This window comes from Macaca nemestrina, chromosome 12 (genome assembly GCF_043159975.1).
Source record: "Macaca nemestrina isolate mMacNem1 chromosome 12, mMacNem.hap1, whole genome shotgun sequence".
NCBI classification, from domain to species: domain Eukaryota; kingdom Metazoa; phylum Chordata; class Mammalia; order Primates; family Cercopithecidae; genus Macaca; species Macaca nemestrina.
This window is the reverse complement of record NC_092136.1, coordinates 87894821-87913768: the sequence shown is the minus strand read 5'-3', so window position 1 is coordinate 87913768 and position 18948 is coordinate 87894821. Positions and strand designations below refer to the sequence as shown.

General features: G+C 38.0%; 1 protein-coding gene and 1 pseudogene across 11 annotated transcripts in view; both read left to right on the top strand.

Annotated features, from left to right (window-relative positions):
• Positions 1-18948, top strand: part of LOC105468894 (glutamate metabotropic receptor 5) — a 580105-nt gene that overhangs the window by 459407 nt on the left and 101750 nt on the right. The gene's annotated exons all lie outside the window — the stretch shown is intronic.
• Positions 481-18939, top strand: LOC139357656 (small ribosomal subunit protein uS2-like; annotated as a pseudogene).

The following is an 18948-nucleotide window of genomic DNA, read 5'->3' as shown; positions in this document are numbered from 1 at the left end:
CAACCATTGTGAAAGACAGTGTGGCGATTCCTCAAGGATCTAGAACTAGAAATACTATTTGACCCAGCCATCCCATTACTGGGCATATACCCAAAGGATTATAAATCATGCTGCTATAAAGACACATGCACATGTATGTTTATAACATCACTATTCACAATAGCAAAGACTTGCAACCAGCCCAAATGTCCATCAATAATAGACTGGATTAAGAAAATGTGGCACATATGTATACCATGGAATACTATGCAGCCATAAAAAAGGATGAGTTCACGTCCTTTGTAGGCACATGGATGAAGCTAAAAACCATCATTCTGAGCAAACTATCACAAGGACAGAAAACCAAACACTGCATGTTCTCACTCATAGGTGGGAATTGAACAATGAGAACACTTGGACACAGGGTGGGGAACATCACACACTGGGGTCTGTTGTGGGGTGGGGGGAGGGGGGAGGGATAGCATTAGGAGATATGCCTAATGTAAATGACGAGTTAACCAGTACAGCACAGCAACATGGCACATGTATACATATGTAACAAACCTGCACGTTGTGCACATGTACCCTAGAACTTAAAGTATAATAATAATAAATCATTAAAAGAAATAAAAAAAAAAGTAATAGATTTTCTTGAATACAAATAAATAAATAAAGCTTGCCCAGGGTTACACAACTAGTAAGTGGAAAAATAGTTTCAAACCTAGGTTATATGACTCCAAATAAGCTAAACCATATGCATATGCATGAGACTAATTCCTCTACTGCAATTTTATGGATATTAGGACACACTAGATTCTTAAGAAATATTTACTGCAATCTCTGTTAACTGGAAAACCCTGGCACACAGTTGGTGTTCAATACATACTCATTGAATAAATAAATGCATATATATCAGGTTTTGATTAAAAGATCAGATGTCAAAAGGCAGGTGTCTGCCGCCCCCACCCCTTCCTCGTAGCTCCCTCCAGCATGCAGCTCTTGAGCTATGTACTGAGCTGTGTGATCCCATAAATCAAAGGAATTCAAGTCTGGGTTATAGTGAAATAAATGTGTATTCATAATGGTAAGGTGGATAGTGTATTTAAGCAATTTCTTATCTTTGTTACTTCTTTTTAAACATGATAATAATTTAGAAAATGTTCCTTTTAGGTACACTGCAGAAGTTTAGGTATACTGCAGATGACATAGTCGAAAGAGTCAGACTGAACTGTGTTTGAAATTCTCCCCAACTATGTTTTAGTTTTATGTCATTTAACATTTTATTCTAACTCTTGGAGCTCAAATGTTGTCATCTAAGCAAGGGTAGAAAATGATGCTTAGCTTATGTGTTTGCTGTGAGGGCTACATGAGGTCATAAGTGTAAAGTACCTAAAATGTAGCACCTGTGGGATACTTTCCTCTCCTATCTCTTCTTTAGTGGCTACCTTTGAAATATTTCAGAGTAAAATGGCTTATAGAAAATAATTATTGTCATGGTTGAAAATAACATTGTGATTTTAAAGGAATATCTATACCTTACAAAATTTGTACCATTGGTACAATAGCCACTACACTCAGAAGAGGGAGCTTCATAAAATACTTTTTGATAAAAATGATTCAATATTAGACATTTTATACAGATCTACTTTCTACCCTAATCAAATCTCTTGTATTAGAGATGATGATTAATCTCCCACGTGTGCAATTTGTGAACTATGCGTTTTCTGGTTCAATTCTTTGTAGAAGGTTTACATACTGCAATGTAATTCGTTTTTGTAATTTTCTACTTCATTTCAATTACAGTGCTTATTATAAGAGATGGAATTCTCATTTAGCATGCTCATTATTTTTAATTAGAAATAAAATCTTAAAGGAACTTACATTTTTTGCATCTCATTGTCGGAAGCATAAACTCTAGAACACTGTGTGAATAAATAAGCACAGTAATTCTCAAATTTTCAAAGATGGAGTATGTTAATTATAGAAATATACTAATAGTGATCTTGTGTTTGTAAATTGTACTAGATGTATAATAACAACAGCAAGTTTCTAATTATTTGGTACCTGTTGTGGGGTCATAACTTCCATATGTATTATCTCTAATTCTCACAACTCTAAAAGAAAGTATTATTTTCCTTCTTTTCAAAGTGAGGGAGCCCTGAAAAAAGAATCATTTTCAATTCTACCTGGGAAACGCTATCAAGGATTCATCGTACAGTGACCACTAGATTGTATTTTAACATATGACAAAAAGCTAATTGGAAAAAAAATGGGAAAGCCACATCTTCAGAAACATTACAAAACACAGTTAAAATATAACTCGTGGAAAAGAATGGTGGCGATGAAGATCGATAGGGCCAAGTGGGAAAAGTCTGGTCTAGGAGTTTGGTCTTAGTATAGTAAGAAGGCTTTAATGCTATGGTTTTTGCCACACAATCTTTTAAATAATATCATAACCATTAGCCCTCATGCCCCTGTGGAATTCTCCTTTCATTTACATACCATCTGGAAGTTCTGCAAAATACTGTAATGTGAATGAGAGATATGGTATCTAAAATAACATCGTCATCAGAGGGCTGCCAACCGGCTGTTCATGGTGAATCATTTAAATGTAAAATTTGGTGCTCTGCGCGTAGAAGTGCAATCCCTGTGGAATTTTTGAAGCTCCCTGAAGAAGCCTCTTCTTTCTGTGGCTGTTGTGTTCATTTGCATTTCAATATGAGCATTCCGAGGTCACCTGCCTGTATTTCGGGCACAATTATAAACGGGAGATGCTGCAAATATTCGGAACTGGTGTCTCTACAGGCATGTGGATACAGCTCTGGGTTTCCAGTATTGCCATGCTGCCTGACAAAGAATAGGCAGTGTAGTGTTAGGCACAGGATGAATGATTTATGTGATGTCATCAGTTACTCCAGCCCTTTCATAGAATATTTTTTTCTTCCCTAGAACACTAGTCACCGCCTAAGCCCTAAATCAATAGCTAGTCATTTGTTTTATTAAACTTGATCTGCTTTCCGCGCTACCTACAGAGGGGTCCATACGGCATTGTTCTGGATTCCCGTCGTAACTTAAAGGGAAACTTTCACGATGTCCAGAGCCCTTGATGTCCTGCAAATGAAGGAGGAGGATGTTCTTAAGTTCCTTGCGGCAGGAACCCACTTAGGTGGCACTAATCTTGACTTCCAGATGGGACAGTACATCTATAAAAGTGATGGCATCTACATCATAAATCTGAAGAGGACTTGGGAGAAGCTTCTGCTGGCGGCTCGTGCCATTGTTGCCATTGAAAACCCTGCTGATGTCAGTGTTATATCCTCCAGGAAAACTGGCCAGAGGACCGTGCTGAAGTTTTCTGCTGCCACTGGAGCCACTCCAATTGCTGGCCGCTTCACTCCTGGAACCTTCACTAACCAGATCCAGGCAGCCTTCCAGGAGCTACGGCTTCTTGTGGTTACTGACCCCAGGGCTGACCACCAGCCTCTCACGGAGGCATCTTATGTTAACCTACCTACCACTGCTCTGTGTAACACAGATTCTGTGCTATGTGGACATTGCCATCCCATGCAACAACAAGGGAGCTCACTCAGTGGGTTTGATGTAGTGGATGCTGGCTTGGGAAGTTTTGTGCATGCATGGCACCATTTCCCATGAACACCCGTGGGAGGTCATGCCTGATCTCTACTTCTACAGAGATCCTGAAGAGATTGAAAAAGAAGAGCAGGCTGCTGCTGAAAACGCAGTGACCAAGGAGGAATTTCAGGGTGAATGGACTGCTCCAGCTCCTGAGATCACTGCTACTCAGCCTGAGGTTTCAGACTGGTCTGAAGGTGTGCAGGTGCCCTCTGTGCCTATTCAGCAGTTCCCTACTGAAGACTGGAGTGCTCAGCCTGCCACAGAAGATTGGTCTGCAGTTCCCATTGCTCAGGCCACTGAATGGGTAGGAGCAACAACTGAATGGTCTTAAGCTGTTCTTGCACGGGCTCTTAAGCAACATGGAAAAATGGTTGATGGAAAATAAACATCAGTTTCTATGCACCTTCATTTCTCTGTTGGGCCCACTTTCTGTTAGATTCCATATAGTAAGTCTATTCCACCTTCAACCATCATAAGTATGATCCACTGTTATATTACTGACAATGTTGAACAGTGTTCTGGGTGCTGGAAATACAATGATAAACAAGATCAATGTGTGTCTGATCCATATAGGGCTGATTTTCTACTCTGAAGTAATCTCTGAATCCCATGATATGTTTAGAGGCTTTTGCACAGAATAGGCATTTAGCAAATGCAAAATGAAGAAATGGATTGCCTAGTCTAAGCCATGGTGTTAAAAACTATGGAAGATCCAAGATAAACATGACAAATGTTAGCCTTCAGGGAGTTCCTACTCTGTGGTGGGCACAGACAAGCACATAGAAAATTCTAATGCATGGCAGAGAGTATTGTGTGTTGTAATAGAGATATAAACACATTTCTGTGGGAGCATATAATGACAAAAGATTAATTCTGGCTTGGAGGGATGTCCTGCCCTTCTGTCACAGCAGAAAAAAATATGGTATCATCCACTGTGCATAACTGAAATCCATTTGCCATATGCATAAAGAATGAGTAGATTCACAAAATAAATGAGAGTAGGGAGAATTTGATTTACTGCAGTTTTCTTTTTCATTGCAATGTTATAGTATGTTATCCAATGGTATTTTCCAGATTTTATAATCATCTTCCAAGAAAATACTTGGATCCCTTCCCTTATATCTTCCTTCCTTTTACTATCCTTCCCTTACTAATCGGTACAGAAGAAACCGTGAGGACAATCTGAAAGTATTTTAGTACCTAGAATAAGAACTAACACAAAGAATTAACTCAATATTTTTTTTAAAAAATAAACTGCTGCTTGTTTTATTACTCTATGGTCATGAGTTAATTTGCCAAAATCATTCTTAAACAATGGTTCCTTAGCCTCACATAATGAAAATAACACTATTCAAGAAATTAGGAGGCAAGTATTCTGAGGCTAGCTTCTACTAACTAAAGGTATGACTTTAGGTAAGTCCTATTGGTCTTATTTTCCTTATCTGTAATATTAGTTTATTGGACCAAATTAGAAGGTCACAATCTTGGATGAGACAGGGTCCAGAGCATTTGCCATGTGAGAAAATGGAGCCAGTGTTGTCACATCTTCTGATTATCAAGAGAATCCACAAAGCTAGATATTAATGTGAAATTTCCATAAAACGGCATTTAGGCCAAATAAAACATATCTAAAGGCCAAATTCAGCCCAAGGGCTTCCTTTCTTCAGCTTGTAGAATAGATGTTCTCTGAAATCTCTTGTATCTCAGATATTCTTTGATTCTGCACTGTTAAGACAGTCTGATTTTCCTTTGTTTAACAGCTACTAGGCTTCAAAGTTCTGGTTTCCCAGATGAATTAAAGAACATGTTTTGAGGCCCTGTAAAGTTAAATTATAATCACAGATTGGAGAGTTGTAGTTTCTGCTAATCCTCTTGGAGGCTTCTGATTTGTTTAAACAATATGAAAATTAGGAATCAATGTTAAGTGGTCTAACTCAAGGATCTAGTTTAGAATAAAGAAAAAAAGAAGGAAGAGCAGCCCTTTCCTGCTTTCATTTCCTCTCTACATGCTGCTGTGAGGCCGATCTAGCCAGAGAGTACCTGGTAAGACTGCTTGGTACAGAACCTCATGGCTAGGTTAATCCTGGCTCACAGCAGACCCTAAAAAATAATCATTGAACGAAGTAAATACTACTGAATGAAGTCCTGTTCTTTGGTGGACTATCATGCCAACTAATTAACATACCTACCATTACTGGATAAGAAAAGAACTTTGAATAAAACAAAGCATTTTATTATGTACATTTAAGACTTTAAAGTTTGCCTAATAAGATGAAACTCCTTTGGTCCCCACAAGCTTCTACCACTGAGCTCATACCTTATATGGTGAATTTTTTTTTTTTTTTTTGAGGACACAGATTCATCTTACTTATGTTTCTGTCAGCAGCGTCCAGCACAGTGTCTGACATGCAGTAAGTACTCAATAAATGTCTTTTTAATCAATGACTTAATCTCTGAATGAGTCAACTAATAAATTATTTAATGAGCCAGAATTTCTCTCTAGGGCCAAAGCAGCAAGAACAAAGAATTGAATATAACTCAATGAGTTCTACTAAATCATTAAAGAAAGATGGTATCAACAGTCTGAATTTAGAAATGAAGCCAGAATATTAGTAAAAGTTTCTGGGCTCTTTACATCACTCCCAAATAATTGTATACAGTTGCCATATTCTGGACAGTTGAAATATAATGTTATGAAATTTTGGGTGCTATTTAAATCTAATGGAGAGTACTGTTTCTTGTTTGTTTGTTTGTTTGTTTGTTAAGTATAGGCAAACAACCTCATTAGTCTGTAAGTTCCCACTTACCTTCTTATGCTGCACCTTCAACTCTCAGTTTTCAAAGCCTTTGCAGTGCTATCAAAGTTTATCAAACATACGCCTCATCGAGTGGTCAGTCTTTAGCCCTGGGCATTGTTCCATCCCATAGTTTAGTTCTCAAAAGGTTGGTATGCTGACCAGAGTCAAATCAATGCCTGTACAACTTAGGGGGAAACTAAGAATTCATACTCAATGCTATAGAACCACTTCCTTAGCACTCTCCGCCTCCCTGCCCTTACTGTCTCCCTGTCCCACTCCAGGTTCCAGCCTCTCCCACCCACCTCCTGGTCCTCTGGCTAGAGATCTGAGACTTTAATTTTCACCTCTGCCTCTCACTTTCTGTTCCTAAGATCACCCTGCCATGGGAACCAAGTGGGGAAAGGCTAGAGAAAGGAACAAACCAACAGAGAATTTCTCCCCACACACACACACACTCTTGGGATATAGTTCCTTTGGTCACAGAGAAGGGTTTCCATCCTTAGATTTAAAAGCATCCACCCAGACACTTTTGCCTTTGCCACCACCACTTGCTATCACCTTGCCAGGGTTACCTGGGGGCTTGAATAGAAGAAAACAAAAATACAACTTTCTCCACTCTCTCTGGTTTGTAGGGTGCCATTTTCTATTCCTCAGATTGGAAATAAAGAACTTTTCTTGGAGCTTTTTCTGCTTGCATCTGGTGCACACTTCCATGATTTGGCTGCTTTTGAGTCTAAATCTGAAGATATTAGGGAAAAAAATCCAAGAAACTCATGCATGATTCAGTGATGTTTTGAGTTCTGTTATTTTTCCCCAATCCACTTATTACTACTTATTTTTCAGAGTTTTCAACTAGCTTCTCCAGCTCCGTCCAGGATTTTTAGCTGTATTCAGTGGGAGAATCAGAGTGTGCTTACTCCATCTTGATTGGACCAAAATTTTTCCCATGTAGTTTTATTAGATGGTAAAAATACATGAGATTGCTTGATGGGATTGTCTGGTCCACCTAACAGATCCTGCTGTAAATTGGCATTGCTATGTTTAGTTTTGTTTAAACAAGTGCTGTTCTACAAAGGAATGCTTTCTGTCTGGTAAACTGACTTGACGATCTGAGAATGAGACTTGTTATTTGATCACACTCCTTGAGGCATCCTGTCATCCCTTTGGCCTCATTCATGTACTTAACATATATTAATAGAGCCAATTGTGTGTCAGGTGCTATGCTAGGCACAAGGGCTACATCTGTGAAAAACACAGAATCTTTGTCTCTAAGGAGTCCACAGTGTCCTGGAAATCAGTGACAGATCACTACCAATGTCACAAGACAGCAAAACTGAGCCTTAGATCCAGGTTAGAGATAGTTATGTAAACAGGCAATTTTTGTATTGAATGTTTAATATATGATAAAAGTCAGTACCAGTATTATAGGGAAACAGAACAGAATCATAATTACGTATTAGTGATTTCTCACTTCTCAATTAATGACACTCTAATCTGTCTTCTTACTTAACTGAATACTTGGACTCATCCTTCATTATTTTTCCTAACACTCCACATCCTATCTTTTAGTACATTCTATTCTCTATGCTTTCGAAATATATTCAGAATCCTTCCCTAGACTAAGCTACCATAATCTCTTAGCATTCTGTCACAGTATTTCCTGTGTTTCCCCATTTTCCCACTCTTGTTCTATTTTCCATGCAGCAAAGTAAAAAAAAAAAAATTAATGAAAATCAGATAGCAATGTTTCTCTGGTTAAAAAAAAAAAAAAAAAAACACTCCGAAGCACTACCTCATCCAACCCCCTTCCTCTCTTGCCTCATATCCTACTTATCTTCCCCTTATTATGCTTCAGCATTTCTTTTATTCCTCAAAGAACATATTAGGCATATTTGCACTTGCTAATGCCTCTGGCAACATACTTCTCCCAGATCTTTATATTTTGAATGTGAAGAAATAAATCATATTAACAAACTTGGGTTAGGGATGAGGTAACATAAATCAATTTATTTTATCAAATGCTTTGTTAGTATAAACTTGTTTAAGTATCATCTAAATTTGCTAGATACCATTTTTTTTTTTTTTGTTTGTTTGTTTGTTTGTTTGTTTTTTGAGACGGAGTCTCACGCTGTTGCCCAGGCTGGAGTGCAGTGGCGCGATCTCAGATCACTGCAAGCTCCACCTCCCGGGTTCCCGCCATTCTCCTGCCTCAGCCTCCTGAGTAGCTGGGACTACAGGCGCCCGCCACCGCGCCTGGCTAATTTTTTGTATTTTTAGTAGAGACGGGGTTTCACTGTGGTCTCGATCTCCTGACCTTGTGATCCGCCCGCCTCGGCCTCCCAAAGTGCTGGGATTACAGGCTTGAGCCACCGCGCCCGGCCTAGATACCATTTTTAAAACCATCTTTTTCAGGCACAGAGAGGTTAACTAACTTGCTAGTAACAGTGAACAGAAGAAAATGGCAGAACTATGGTTATAACCTTCTGTCTACTTCCAGAATCTGTGCTCTTATATGCTATGCTCTGCTGTTCTTAATAGTTGAGAGGCATTCTCTACACAAAGTGCGATGTCGTCTTGCACATTCACCCCCTTCAGCCATGTGTGGAATTATGGGGGGAGTGGAGATAGATGGGGACCTAAACCTACAGAGATAAGAGGCAAGAGAATTCCCCAATTTACCAATATATTCACCACATCTATAATCTTGAGACTAATGTATTAACAAATGTCTCTTGTAAATATGGATACCAACCACCCCGTCCCCAATTTAAAAAAAAATCTAAGCTTGCCAGCTATTCACAGTAACTTTGATTTTTTTTTTTTTTTTTTTTTTTAGTTTCTTAATCTATAGTGGAAATAGCCCCTAGCTCATTGAGTTTTATGAGATTAAAGCATTTTGTGAAGTCCTGATTTTGTTAGCACACATTTCAATGGAGCTCTCTCAGCTACCTGAAGAAGGTGAAAGGTCAGCCATGTGCTTCTTTCTCTGGTGGAGGAAGAAGGCTGGAAAGTAGGTGAAATGGCACAGGCAGAATTTAAACTTGGATTTCTAGGAACTGAACTCCTGATGCCTCATGAATGCTAAAACTAATTATGATTTCTTTCTGCAAAATATATAAGCATCAAAATGACTTAATAAGAAATTAATTACAAAAGTTAAACTTCTATTTGTTCTCTTCTGGTATTTTGTTGGTTTTCCAATTATTGTTTTATTATTATTATTATTTTGATGGGGAGGAATCTGCAATCACTTAGGCCTTTGGGTGATTAGGAAAAAATAGTCACCAGGGACTTCTACAAGATCCTAATGCCACTCAAATAGGCCAGTTTTTTCCAGATGCTCAATAATAACAAATGATTTAACAAACTGTGAACAAACATGTGCATCCGTCAGGTTTTAAGCTCTTGCTTTGATCGGCCCCTTCTGTACATATCTGGGCCCAGGTCTTGGGCAGGGCTAGCAGGCATTATCTGAGAGAACAGACGCATGGAACTATATAGGAAAAATTCAATATTGTTACCATTTGTTTTCCCTAAGTTTATCTCTTATTTAGAATAATTTTTTAAAAGGTGATACAGGGATTTCTTCTTTCCAAAGAATAACAATATAGTATAACAAGAAAACTAGTCATGACATTAGAAGTTTCTGTCTACTTTTGAGTTTTACTCTCTGAGTGACCATAGGAAATCGACTTCATTTGTCTACAGCTCAGTTTCTTTATATATACAGTGTTGATAATTTCTGCTGTCCATGTCTATTATGCAGTGTTGAGGCACATAACAGATAAATGCAAAATTATGCTGAAAAGTGCCAAACAAATGCAAATTGTCAATATTTTCCCCATTCAATTCAATAAACAGTATAGTAACCATGCCCTAAACACTGTGATTTAATTTACAAATTAAAAAGGCTCAGATTTGCCTTTGTGCCAGTTGCTGTCTATTGTGGACAAGGCATAAATAAAAATCAGGAAAAAAAAAAGCTAAACGGTGATTGCCTGAGAGTCTAATGGGTATCACATCAGGTGAGACCTTTCACTTCCTTTTATACTCTAAAGTCTTGACCAGAAATATATAGTTACTAAAGGTTATTATGATTTACATTTTGATATATTTACTACTTATGAAGCATCTTGTGCCAGGCTCTGTGTGAGATACTTATGAGTTTTCTATAACATTTAATTCTCATATCATCCTTGTAAAATGAGGGTCATCATTTAGCAGATGATTAAACTGAATGTTAAGTAACTAAGTAACCTGTCCAAGTCACAGAGCCAGGAAGACACAGAACAGGATTCAAATATAGATCTCCATACCCTGTTCATAAGAGAGAAAAACAAAAGAATGAGACTCAAACCAGCACCTTTTATAACAGTCAGAAAAACATGTACTGCTGTACTCTGATAGTGGCTGGGAGGCTGAGTTGCAGAACATGGCTTAGGGTCAAGGTAAAGCACCTAAGTGTGGCCTCAGAGATTGCCACTGAATACCCAGTCTTCTGGAAATAGAATCAATTAAGTGAGTAAACTCTTCTTTACTTAGCATGTTAAATAGAGAAAGGTAGGTATAAGACTGACCTAGGAAATGAATGATTCCAACTCTGCTCCCCTAAAGTATTCCCACAATTCTATAATAAGGAATATAGAGTGTCAGAGAGAGGTCTAGAGAAAATGATCCAGAGTTCAAAGTGCAACTTAATTTTAATATCTGCAATCATGGTGGTCTTCATGAAGGAAGTGTTCTTGGATCCTTTAAAAATGGTTAGCAGCTAATAGCACAATAACAGGATCAAATTCTCACATATCAATTTATATCCTGAGTGTAAATGGGCTAATGTCCCCACTTCAAAGGCATAAAATGGCAAGTTGGATAGAGAAGCAAGACCCAACTGTCTGCTAACTTCAAGAGACCTGTCTCAAGTAAAAAAACCCACAGGCTAAAACTAAAGACATGGAGAAAGATCTATCAGGCAAATGGAAAACAAAAAACTGCAGGGGTAGCTTTTCTTGTATAAAACAGACATTAAACCAACGATAATTTTTAAAAAGACAACATACATATTGTATAATGGTAAGAGTTACAATACAAACAAGAAGACTCAACTATCCTAAATGTATATGTACCCAACATTGGAGTACCCAGATTCATAAAACAGGTTTTTAGATATCTATGAAGAGATTTAGGAAGCTACACAATAATCTTGGGGAACTTCAACACCCGACTGACAATGTCAGATGTATCTTCAGGGCATAAAAGTAATGAAGATATGCTGGACTTAAACTCAACACTTGACCAATTGGAGCTAATTACACATCTACAGAACACTCCATCCAAAACCAACAGAATATATGTTCTTCTCATCTGCACATGGCACATAATTCTAAGATGAGCATGTGCTCAGGAATAAAGCAAGTCCAAGCAAATTCAAAGAAATTGACATCATACCCAACATACCCTTAGACCACAGCAAAATAAAATTTAAAAATCATTACTAAGAAAATCTATCAAAACCATACAGTTACATGGAAATTAAACCATATGCTCCTGAATGACTCTGGGATTAAAAAATGAAATTAAAGCAGAAATCAAAAAATTCTTTGAAACTAATGAAAACAGAGGCATAACATACCAAAATCTTTGGGACAGAGCTAAAGCATTGATAGGAGGAAAGTTTATAGCGCTAAATGCCTACATCAGAAAGTTAGAATCATCTCAAATTAACAACCTAACATCACACCTAGGAAAGGAAGAGGAACTAGAAAAACAAAAGCAAAACAACATCAAAGCTAGGAGAAGATAAGAAATAATCAAAATCAGAACTGAAATGATTGAAATTGAGATGTGAAAATCCATACAAAACATCGATGAACACAAAAGTTTGTTTTTTGAAAGATTAAACAAGATTAATAGGCTGCTATCTGGGTTAATAAAGAAAAAAAGAGAAGATCCAAATAAACACAATTAGAAATGACAAAGGTGACATTACAACTGACCCCACGGACATACAAAATATCCTCAGAGACTATTATGAACATCACTATGCACACAAACAAGAAAACCTAGGAGAAATAGGTAAATTTCTGAAAACACCCAGACTCTCAAGATTGAACCAGGAAGAAATGAAAATTCTGAACAGATCAATAACAAATTGTGAAATTGAATCAGAAATAAAAAGCCTACCAGCCAAAAAAAGTCCTGGGCCCAATAGAATCAAAGCCAAATTCTACCAGATGTTCAAAGAAGAGCTAGTATCAGTCCTACTAAAATTATTCCAAGGAGGAGATACGCCTCCCTAACTCATTCTACAAAGCCAGCATCATCCTGATATCAAAGCCTGGCAGAGATACAACAATAAAAGAAAACAACAGGCTCATATTCCTGATAAACATATATGCAAAAATCCTCAAAAAATACTAGCAAACAGAATTCAGAAGCACATGAAAATGTTAATTAGCCACCATCAAGTAGGCCTTATTCCTGGGAGTCATGGTTAGTTTAACATATGCAAATCAATAAATATGATTTACCACCACAACAGAAGTAACAAAAACCACATGATCATCTCAACAGATGCAGAAAAAGCCTTCCATAAAATTCAACATCACTTCATGTTAAAAACTCTGAACAAGTTAGGCAACGAAGGAACATACATCAAAATAATAAGAGCCACCTATGACAAATCCACAGCCAACATACTGAACAGGCAAAAGCTGGAAGTATTCCCTCTGAGAATTGGAACAAGACAAGAGTATCCACTCTCTTCATTTGTGTTCAATGTAGTACTGGAAGTCCTAGGCAGAACAATCAGGCAAGAGACAGAAATAAAGGGCATCCAAATAGGAAGAGACGAAGTCAAGCTACTTCTCTTTGCAGACGATATGAATCTATACCAAGAAAACCCCATAGATTGCACCAGAAGGCTTCTAGAACTGATAAACAACTTCAGCAAAGTTTCAGGATACAAAATCAATGTACAAAAATCAGTAGCATTTTTATAAACCAATAATGTCCAAGCTCAGAGCAAAATCAAGAACACAATCTCATTTAAAATAGCCAAAAAAGAAAAAAATAATAAGGAATAACTAGGAATACTACTTACCAAGGAAGTGAAAAATCTCTATAAGCATTACAGAACACTGCTGAAAGAAATCAGAGATGACACAAACAAACGGAAAAATATTCTATGCCCATGGTTAGGAAGAATCAATATTGTTAAAATGGCAAAACCACTCAAAGTAATTTACAGATACACTGCTATTCCTACCAAACTTTCATTTTTCACAGAATTAGAAAAATTTATCCTAAAATTTATATAGAACCAAAAAGACCTCAAATCAAGCAAAATGAACAAAGCCAGAGGCATCACACTACCCAACTTGAAACTATTCTACAAGACTACAGCAACCAAAACAGCATGGTACTGGTAGAAAAACCAACACATAGGCCAGAGAAACAGAATATAGAACCCAGAAACAAAGCCACATACTTATACTCAACTGATATTCAACAAAGTCAATAACAACAAACAATGGGGAAAGGACTTCCTATCCAATAAATGGTGCTGGGATCACTGGCTATCTGTGTGCAGAAGATTGAAATTGGACTCCTACCAGTCACCATATGCAAAAATTAACTCAAGATGGATTAAAGACTTAAATATAAGACCTAAAACTATAAAAACCCTAGAAGAAATCCTAAGAAATACCATCCTGAACATTAGCCTTAGCAAAGAATTTATGACTAAATTCCCCAAAGCAATTGCAACAAAAACAAAAATTGATGTATAGGACCTAATTAAGCAAAGGGCTTCTGCACAGCAAAGGAAACTATCAGCAGAGTAAATAGACAACCCACAGAATTGGGGAAAATATTTGTAAACTATGTATCCAACAACGGTCCAATATCCAGAATGTGTAAAGAACTTAAATCAGCAGAAAAAACACAATCCCATTTAAAAATGGGCAAATAATATGAACAGACATGAATCCCACTACTGAGTGTATATGCAAGGGAAAAACATTCATTCTATGAAAAAGACACATCCCCTTATATGTTCATCACAGTGCTGTTCACAATAGCAAATACATGGAATCAACCAAGATGTCCATCAGTGGTGGACTGGATAAAGAATATATGGTACATATACACCGTGAAATACTACACAGCCATAAAAAAGAAAAAAACCATGTCCTTTGCTGCAACATGGATCAAGCTCAAAATTCAAAAACTGAGTGAATTAATGCAGGAATAGAAAACCAAAAACTACATGTTCTCATTTATAAGTGAGAGCTAAACATTGAATACACATGGATATAAATATGGAAATAACAGACACTGGAGACTGTTTGAAGAGGAAGGGTGGTAGGGAGCTATGGTTTGGAAGGCTACCTATCAGGTACTATGGTCACTACCTTGGTGACAGGATCGTTTATACACCAATCCTCAGCAACACAATTTTCGCATGTAACAAACCTGCACATTTACCCCTGAACCTAAATAAAAGTAGGAGGAAGAAAATGGTTGGAACTAGTATTAGTATAGGATTAGGGAGAAAAAGTAAAATAGAAGGGTAGTCTAGAGAAGACAGTTTGTTAATTTAATTCATTCACCAAATATTTATTGGTGGCCAAGTGTGTGCCAGACATTGTTCTAGGCACGGAGTAGAGAACAAAAAGTATCAGGGCCGGGCGCGGTGGCTCATGCCTGTAATCCCAGTACTTTGGGAGGCTAAGGAGGGCCAATCATGAGGTCAGGAGATCAAGACCATCCTGGCTAAAATGGTGAAACCTCGTCTCTACTAAAAATAAAAAAAAAATTTAGCGGGGCATGGTGGCGGGAGCCCCTAGTCCCAGCGCATGAACCCGGGAGGCAGAGCTTGCAGTGAACCAAGATCGCGCCACTGCACTCCAGCCTGGGTGATGGAGCGAGACTCCATGTCAAAACAAAAACAAAAACAAACCAACCAAAAAAACTCCCTGTTTTTATAGAGCTTATATTTTAGTGAGTAGTGTTTGAGATAGCCAATAAGCAAGATAATAAGATAAATCTATAAAATACGTTAGGTGTTGGTAAGGTGAAAATAATGTCACAAACGAAGATAGGGAGTATTGGTGGGGGGAGGTAGAGATGCAATTTAGACAGGATATCCAGAGAAGGTCTCACAGAGAGGATGATGCCTGAGTAAAGTCAGAAATTGGGAAGGAAATATGCTCTGCGACTTGTGAAGCAAGCTCACTATGCACTGGTTACCAACTTGTGTGACAGAACATACTCATATGCAAGTTATGTGAAATGGGTTTATTACTTACAGATAGGCAGCAAAAAACATCAGAAGCCTAGGACTCATTGTGAGCTGCTCCCCCAAGGCTCAGAAAGCTGCCTAGGGTGGATGGAGTCTCAACTGCATGTAACCCACTTGCATAGCAGACAAGGGACCCTGGAAAGCAGCCTGCACTGGGTGTTATATCCTGGGGTCACATGACTTCCTGTGCTAGATCTTTGAAGGACATTCTGTTCTGGTGAGACTGAAACAGAGCCTAGGCTCTTCTAGCCAGTCTCTCTCTATCTCAGTAAATTACATTATCAGACCATCATACAGTTACTGTTGAGAACTACAAGCAAGAAAGGGAGGAAACCCTGGTCAGTCCAAGGCCATTTGGAGAACTGTCCTGCACAAATCTTGTGGGTAGAGCATTCCAGGTAGAGGACTCAGCAATTACAAGGGCTCAGAGGCAGGGGCATGCCTAGCATATTTGAAGATGTGGGAGAAGGTCAGTGTGTCTAGGGTGGAATAATTTATGGGAAGAATATTGAGATTGAGTCAAAGGAAAAGGGGGTGAAATACCACGAGGCAGGCTTCTGTATGTCTTTGAAGGCCATTGCAAGGACTTTGGCTTTTACTTTTAGTAATAAGAAAAAAGTCACTGGGAAGTTTGATCAGAGGATTGTTATGATCTGACTTCTATTTAAGGGAATTATTATGGCTATTGCGCTAAAAACAAGCTGGAGTGCAAGGAAGATGGGCAAAAGGAGAAAGTAGGAAATCAGTTAGAAGACTATTGCTATAATCTCGACAGGAGAGGATACATACTGAGTCTGGTAGAAGTAGATTAGTGCTAAGCAGTCTAATTCCAGATAAATTTTGAAGATAAATAAGAGTTGTGAAGGTATGAAGGAAAAAGAAGAGTCAAAAGTGATTCAAAAGTGTTTGACTTGGCAACTAGAATCATGGAATTTCCAGCAGTGTGAAGTAAAATGTGGAAATATGAATCCAGTCTGTGTGGGGAATGAAATTGTAAGATTTGCCTAGAGTGTAGCCTGGGACCATTGTCTAGTCCTGAGATAGAAGCAGGACTTCCCATCTTATATTATGTCAGAATGAACTATGCCAGTTTCTCTAGGGAGACTCTCTACTGGGGAAATTTAAGGTGTCAGTATTTGGGCCAGCAATCAAGATGGAGATAATAGGCCTCTACAATTTGGGAAGCCATAAAGCACCATACTATCTTTGGAGAGTTGTTGTTGTTGTTTGTTGTTGTTGGGGGAAAAAAAAAAAAAACCTTTCTTAAAGGAAACATTTCTTCCAAAATGATAAGCTCTGGCTTTACCTCAGCATTTTCTTTCACCTTTTTTTTTTTTTTTTTTTTTTTTTTTACCAAACTTTTCCTATATGTCTTAACCCTATTTATTCTACAATCACCAGACCTGGATATAGATTTCACTTCCTAGACACCTTTGCCATAATCGTGGCCTCTACCACAGCCAAGAACATTTTCTTCTGTCATTGGGATCACTGCATTCCCTCTTAATGAGTTTCTCTGACAGCCCTACTCCTACAGCCCTTTAAACCTTTCTCCACAATGTAGTCAGAATGGTCTTCCTAAAACAGAAATCTGATCATGTCCCTCCCTAGCTTCAACACTTCAGTGAATCCCAATGCTCCTATGATAAAGTGCAGCAATCTTTTTTTTTTTTTTTTTTTTTTTGAGACTGACTGACTTTCCCTCTTGTTGCCCAGGCTGGAGTGCAATAGTGCCATCTCGGCTCACTGAAACCTGCACCTCCCAGGTTCAAGCAATTCTCCTGCCTCAGCCTCCTGAGTACCTGGGATTAAAGGTACCCGGCACCACACAAAGCTAATTTTGTGTTTTTAGTAGAGACGGGGTTTCACCATGTTGGCCAGGCTGTTCTTGAACTCCTGACCTAAAGTGATCCACTCGCCTCGGCCTCCCAAAGCATTGGGATTACAGGCGTGAGCCACTGCGCCTAGCCAAAATGCAGCAATCTTAACATGGCTTAATCATCTCTGCCTTCCTCTACCATTTTAGCTCTCTCCTTTCTCCTACCTCCTACTCTCTGTGCTGGTCCTTGATTTCCTTAAGGTCTCCCAAACATAGCATGCTGTATCTTATCTATTATTCTTTAAAAATGCTTGGACCACTCTTTCTCCCCCTTCATCTGATTGATACTTAGCCTAAAGCTCAGCTTCAGAGAGCTTCCAGGTCTGATTGACTATTCAGTCCTGTCTCAGCCCTTATCAAAACACATTGTAATTGCCTGCTTAGATAGATGCTCATCTGCCCTCTAGACTTTAAGTAAATGAGAGCAAGAATCACGTCTGTCTTGTTCAGCATGATGTCCCTCACTCGGAGCAAGTTCTAAGCAGTTAGAAATAACAGGCACTAAGTCCATATTTGTCAAATCAATCATCAACAACAAACTTTAGTTCCTGTAGTTCCTTAATTCCCAAGAACCTTCTATTGGAACGAATATATCTCACTCCTTTGGGCCTCTATAGATTTTACCTCCACATGTTTTACAGATTTATTTATCTTCTACCTTTCACTGTATTTGCATAATTTATCTCTGTTATTGGACAAGTTTCTTATGTACAAGCTCCATGTTCAAATCTTCTTTTTTTCCCTAGATGATAAATTACACAGCTTTGTGCATATTCTGACTCTAATAAATGTTTACTGAATTAATTAATGAATTAAAGGAGTTTAAATGTTATATTTTATAACTTTCAAATAGGCCAGTTTATAGAGAGCATATGCTTTGAGATTAGAAGTACTGGGTGATAAATCTAAATAGGTAAATTTATATCGATGGTGGAATATCGCCAGGTAAGAGAACATAATAGTTTAGAAACTGGAGGTTTGTTGAGGATTTCTGAACCAAAAAGGTATATTATCACAGCTGATACTAATGAAATGAATCTGTCCTTAAGATACATTTTGTGGTACAGAAATACAATTCTATCCTGCATTCATACTTAGAGTTTGGTTATGGAAGAAAGCGGATCTTGCTACTGTTGGTGATTCAGAACTTTTTTCAGAGTTTTGGAAGAAAAACCTGAATACAGAAGATATTAGTCCCGTTATGTTGGTACTGTTTCTCAGTATTATCCACGGTTCTAACTCTGATAAATTTGTTCCAGTGCATTCTCTAATTACAGGCAACCCATTATTCAGTACCCAGGAATATCGCGAGAGTAGATTTGTATCTCAAAGCTATGCTTAATTTGTTTCCCAAC